The sequence below is a fragment of the Octodon degus genome, unplaced genomic scaffold (genome assembly GCF_000260255.1).
Source record: "Octodon degus isolate 3935 unplaced genomic scaffold, OctDeg1.0 scaffold00072, whole genome shotgun sequence".
NCBI classification, from domain to species: Eukaryota; Metazoa; Chordata; class Mammalia; order Rodentia; family Octodontidae; genus Octodon; species Octodon degus.
The window spans coordinates 845,374-851,765 of record NW_004524648.1 but is presented as its reverse complement, the minus strand read 5'-3'; the positions used below and the strand labels follow the sequence as shown (position 1 = coordinate 851,765).

Here is a 6,392-nt window from a genome sequence, read left to right as displayed (position 1 = left end):
AAAAAAAAATTTTAATTTTACCACCCATACAGATCAAATAAGCAATTAAAAAAGGTCTGAGTAGAAGTATATCTCTGTATTGACTGCATTCTTGCAAAAACATATTAAAAGGCCCAGTAAGTTGTATAGCAGAGACAAAAGTCTAAAAAGCTAAGAAGCACCTTTGGATACAAGTGAATTAATGGGATTGGGAATTTCATTTGCCTAATTTTCTCTTTTCTTTCGTTGTTTTTTTTTTTTCTGTCTTTTTGAAACAGGATCTCGCTATGTAGCTCATGCTGACCTTGAGCTCACTTTGTAGTTCAAGCTAGTCTCGAACTTGCAATAATTTTCTTGCCTTAACTTCCCAAGTATTGGGATTACAGGCACGTACCACCATGCCCAGCTTTGCTTACTATTTTTGCATTTGAATATACATATTTCATATGATGTCACTTTCCAAAAACTTAATATATAAAGGAACCCTTTTCATATAAGACTATATGAATGAAACTAGTCTTACCCTTTTCAGTGAGTGCACAGTATTATCTTGTGTGGATATTGTGATGACTGTGTGTCAACTTGACTGTATTAAGAAATGCCCCGGGGATTAGTAACATATCTCTGGGTGCATCTGGATGGATCATGGAGGCAATCCCCTTTGGTAATATATATGATCCCTGGCCCCTTCCTCTCTGGCACTGCTTCCCTGCTCTACTTCTGAGCCATTATGAAGTAAGCAGCTTTGCTACCCCAGCCCTTCTGTCATGATGTTCCTGCCTGAGAGCCAGCTGACCATGGAATGAATGTACTGAAACCGTAAGCCAGACCCTGTAAGTTGTACATATCAGCCGGAGATATCCACTGGGGTGGATAAGACTTGGATAACCAAGTGGTCAGCCATTTGGTCCTATCCTTCCAACGGGAAAGCTGACTAATATGGATATACAGTACTACAGTTTCTGTAAGTCTATGGAAGAGTTATAGAGTGAAGTGGAATACAAACTATGTTTGTCTTAAGAGCTTCTATCCGGAGGTGGTATTTTCTTTTATGGTGCTGACAAAGATGAAAGAAATTATAGAGGATTACCTTAGGAAGAATGTTAACAATGTCAGTTTAGGGACCGGGGAGATGGCTCAGTGGAATATGCACTTCCCCGGCAAGCGCAAGGGCCTGAGTTCAATCTCCAGTTCCGCAAAAAACAAAAAACAAAAAACAACAACAACAAACAATGTCAGTTTAATTTAATGACTCTCAGCATCAGGCAACCAAAGATGCTGGAAGCATTTCTCAAAGTACTTAGAATGACCGGGGCTGGGGAGATAGCTCAGTAGAATAAGCGCTTGCCTAGCAAGTGCAAGGAGCTTAGTTCAATCCCCGGTTCCGCCAAAAAAAAAAAAAAAGTACTTAGAATGACCAATGAGCCAACAGCTGCTGCTATTACTTATGCTTAGACAAAAAGGTTGGACCTGAAAGAAACAAGATTTTGTTTTCTTTTGGAGACATGTCTCCCTATGTAGTACAGGCTGGCTTCAAAATTATGATGACACCCCCCCACCACCCCACCTCAGCCAATTTTAAGTAGTTTTTTTGAAGACACTGCATTTTCCCTTACAATACAGTGCTTTTAAAGTGCAGTGTTATCTTTTCCCTGTGCACATGTTCCATAATCGAGTATTGAGAAGGCCCAAATAGCTTAGTGGATTAAAGCGCCTACAAGGAGGTGCAGGGGCTGGGGGTTCGATCCCCAGGCCTGCTATGCTGGCCCCACCACCAGGGCATGCTGAGAGGGCAATTGAGACTGGGCGTGGTGGTGCATGCCTGTAATCCCAGCTCTTGGGAAGCTGTAAACCGGAGAATCACTACAAATCTGATCTAGTAGTGAGACCCTGAACACCCTGTAGTCCCTTCCCTTTAAAAAAAAGAAAGAAAATAGGTCCTTGCTTTCCAAGACAGACAGTCAATTCTGTTGACAACCAACCTATGCTATTTTCAACTATGACAGCAATCCCCAAGACTTCAGCATTCATCACACAGCTTCATGAGGCATTTTGGGACAAGAGAAACAGAAATATTATTAGTTTTTCTTGGGCTTTTTTACGCAGTACCAGGGATCAAACTCAGGTTGTTGTGCTTGCCAGGCAGGCATCTGAGCTATCTCCTTGGCCCCTCCTTGGGCTTTTAAATAGAACTGTTTATATAAACATTACTCAAAAGTATTTATAAATATTCACTCTGATGAGCTACAACACAGAATTTACTAATGAGAAACTACTACATGCTAATCACCTCAAAATATAAGACATTGAGCGGAGGTAAGTCTAACTGAAGGAAATGATCTGGAAATGGATGGAGAAGCGATTCTAAGGCTTTGTTAGTAAAATGAATGCTCACTTTTTACTTCTGAGAAAATGCAGACAGTAGTCTAAGAATAGGAAATCCTTTAGTAGGACAAAGTCTAGCTATCCAACTTCACTAGTTAAGTATCTAGGTCACACTAGCAACCTGGGACATTCAAAATTCTGAACACAGGCAAGATCTTTTTTTTATTCTCATTTCTAAGATCACAGGGAGACCTGGGAACTAAAATTAGCTCTCATGTGGAAATCAGCCATTTATTCATTCCATCAGTCTTTGTTGTTTGTTTGACACAGCCTGCTTCACAAAGTAGCCTATTGTCAACAGGCTAATGTTCCATCTCCTCAAGATGACTCCTGCTCAGCTACTAAAAAAAGAAAACTAAGTTATCACCATCATACATGGATTATGTTTTCTGGGCTTTTTGTTTTTCCATTTTTTGAAACATGGTCTCCCTACATAGTCCAGGCTAACCCTGAACCCAATAGGTAGCCCAGGCTGGCCTCAAACACAAAGCAATCCTGCCTCAGCCTCTTTAAGTGACTGGGATTACAAGTGTATTGCACCACACAAAGCTACATTTTGGAAGGATACGTTTCTGTAATCCATGCCTAAAATAACTTCCATTCTAGCATAGAAAAACCTGAATCTGTGTAACAATGACTAAGGCCAAAGCCTTCCCATCAGACTCCAACACTGGTCTCTAGTCACTGGGTCATCACGGAAGTGGTAGCACACATCTGTAATCCCAAACTCAGAAGCCAAGGCAAGAAGACTTCCTTGAATTTGAGGCCAGCCTGGGCTAAATAGCAACTTCAAGGCCAGTTTGAAGTATATAGTAAGACCTTGTATCAAGGGGGAAAAAAAACTGACCAGCAAAAAGTATTTGCCTTACACTTTTTTTTTTTTTTTTTTTTTTGCAGAACCGGGGATTGAACTCAGGCCCTTGCGCTGAGTTCAAGCTGCCAGGGAAGCGCTTATTCCACTGAGCCATCTCCCTGGCCCCTACCTTATACCTTTTCTTTTCTTTTTTCTTTTAATTTATGTGTGTGTGTGTGGCCAGCTCAGCCCACCAGGGGGTGGGGCTGCCTGGCATGTGGTGCTGGGGGACTGAACCGTGGTCCCTGTGCTTCCCTAAGCTTGTTCTAAGTAGGTGCTTTAGACCACTGAGCCATCCCACCAGCCCCTATACCTTTTCTTTGGGGGCTGGAGAGATGGCTCAGTGGTCTAAAGCACCTACTTGAAACAAGCTTGGCAAAGCACAGGGACCGCGGTTCGATCCCCAGCACCACATGCCAGCCAGACCCGCCCCCTGGTGGGCTGAGCTGGCCACACACACACACAATAAATAAATGTAATAAATATACCTTTTCTTTGAACTCTAAAAAAAGGTCACTAGACTGGGTGTGGCAGCACGCGCTTCTAATCCTAGCGCTTGGGAAGCTAAAAACAGGAGGATCACTCTGTGTAGTGAGACCCTATAGACCCTGTACTAAATACATAAAAAAAAAAAGTCACTTTATCTTCTGAAAACCTTGTAGGAGGAAAGGCATTTTAACTATATTAAGCCTCCCAGTCACAAAACAGTATGTCCTTTGGAATAGCCATGTCCTTATCCCCAGCCTCCTATTATTTAACCCACATAGATCTTTGTGACTGTCTTGCTAAACTTATGCCTGTTATTCCATGCTATTATGGATGAAATTTTTAAATTCCAACGTTTAGTTACATTGACATGTTTTTTTTTTTTTTTTTTTGTTTTGTTTTTGTGGAACCAGGGATTGAACTCAGGCCCTTGTACTTGCCAGGGAAGCACTTATTCCACTGAGCCATCTCCCAGGTCCCCATTGTCATGTATTTTACATTAAAAAAAAAATTTAATACCCAATGCCAACTCTTTTATTTATTTATTCATTCATTTAAATATATTTAGTACAGGATCTACAGGGTCTCACTACACAGAACGGGCTCGTAGTGATCCTCCTGTTTTCAGCCTCCAAAGTTCGTGCCACCATACTCAATCTCAATTGCTGTCTCAGCGTGTCCCCAGAGCATCCCGTCCCCTACCCCCCATCTGTCTAAGCAGGTGCTTTTGTCCCCTGAGCTATCTGGCTGGCCTCTGTATTTTACTTTTTTAAAATGTTAACTGTACATTTCAGTCAGCAACCTTGTTATTTATTTTTAATGATTCTCAAATGTCATTCAGGTAGATAATAATTAAGCCATCTATAAAATATTTTTTTCTAGATTTATACTACTTTCAAGGGAAATAAGACTCTGACCCAGAAACATTTCAGCTCAATCATTTCTTGATATAACATGCCTACGAAAGTGATTTGAAAAAACGTGTATTCTTGTTCCCAGGTTAAAAAGTTTAGGGCTGGGAAGAGAGCTCTGTGGTCAAACCACCTGCCTGGCAAGCACAAGAACCTGGGCTCAATGTGGTGGCACACACCTATAATCCCAATGCTGGGGAGGGTGAGACAGGAAGATCACTACAAATCTAAGCAGCATATGGAGACCCTGTATCAAATAAATAAATAATTTTTAAGTTCAAAATTATCATTAAAGCTAACATTATTTAGACTTCTACCTATAGTACTCAATCTTTTTAAATTCTTTTTTCCCCCTTTTTAATGTATTTAGTACAGGGTCTGTAGGGTCTCACCACACAGATTGGACTCGTAGTGATTCTCCTATTTTCAGCCTCCCACGCACTGGGCTTACAGGCATGCGCCAGCACACTCATTCTGAATCGCTGTCTCAGTGCTCCTGGGGGCAGGGCTGGCATGGCATGCTGTCAACCTTATTGTTTTGTTTTACCTTTTTGTTTTTGTTTTTGAGATACTTGAAATGCAGTTTTTGTTTTTACCTTGCTTTGTGTGTCTTTTTGAGACAGGATCTCACTTTCCAATTCAGACTGGACTTGAGCTCACTTTGTAGCCCAGGCTAGTCTCAAACTCTCAGTGATCCTCCTGCCTCAGTGTCCCTATGCTGGGTACACTCTTGGACTATAACAAGAGTCAATGTGGTTTTTTTGTTTTTTGGGGTTTTTTTTTTTGGTGTGTATGTGTGTGTGTGTGTGTGTGTGTGTGTGTGTATGTGTGCCAGGAATTAAACTCAGGACCCTGCGCTTTCCAAGTAGACACTGAGCTATATCCCTGGCTTTAATGTGTCTTTAAAGTGTTGCCACACATAGTGAGCAGGCTAAGGCAGGAGCGGATCCCCATAAATTACAGGCCAGCCTAGGCTATATAATGAATTCAAAGCCAGCCTGGAATACAAAGCAAAACCATGTCTCAAAAAAACTAAAACAAAACAAACAAAAAGCCTTAGATAAAAGTAAAGCTCAAAATTACAGGTTAAAGGTTGTACAATTGTCCCTCAAGATCACACACAAAATATTTATATCTAGTTGTCCTAGTATGCATGGATTCTCTGAACATCCCCAAGGTATTATTAGCTATGTTAATGTCTGCTTTAGTAGAAATATAAGAAAATGTGTCCAAATTATGTCAAGCACTTCTTCTGTTTTAGCTTTGTGGGACTGGACGGAGGAGCTCCTATCTGCTAGGCAAATGCTCCACCACTGGGCTGCATGCAGCCCTTTTCATTTGTTCTATTGTGAGACACAGCCTCCAGGTTCCTGGGATTACAGGCCTGTGTCACCATGCCTGGAATCAAACACTTGTTCAAAAATGCTTCTAAGGGGCCTGCCAGATAGCTCAGTGGACTAAGTGCCTGCCTAGGCAAGCTCAGGGCCCAGAGTTCGACTCCTGGCAACACTTGCTGCACTGACCCTTAGGCGCACTGAGGTGGCCACTGAGTTCGGGTGTGCTGGCGGGAGATAACTGTCATCCCACTGCTGGGGAGGCTGAGAACAGGAGGATTACTACCACTAGGAGCTAGGTAGTGAGACCCTGTACCAAATGCATAAAAAAAGTTTCTATGTTACATTTTTCAAAACCTAAAGGTCTTGGGGGCTGGAGAGATGGCTCAGTGGTCTAAAGCACCTACTTGAAACAAGCTTGGCAAAGCACAGGGACCACGGTTC

General features: G+C 41.9%; 1 protein-coding gene across 1 annotated transcript in view; it reads right to left on the bottom strand.

Annotated features, from left to right (window-relative positions):
- The window catches only part of Mettl16 (methyltransferase like 16), an 87,459-nt gene that overhangs the window by 59,033 nt on the left and 22,034 nt on the right, over window positions 1-6,392 (bottom strand). The window lies entirely within an intron of this gene.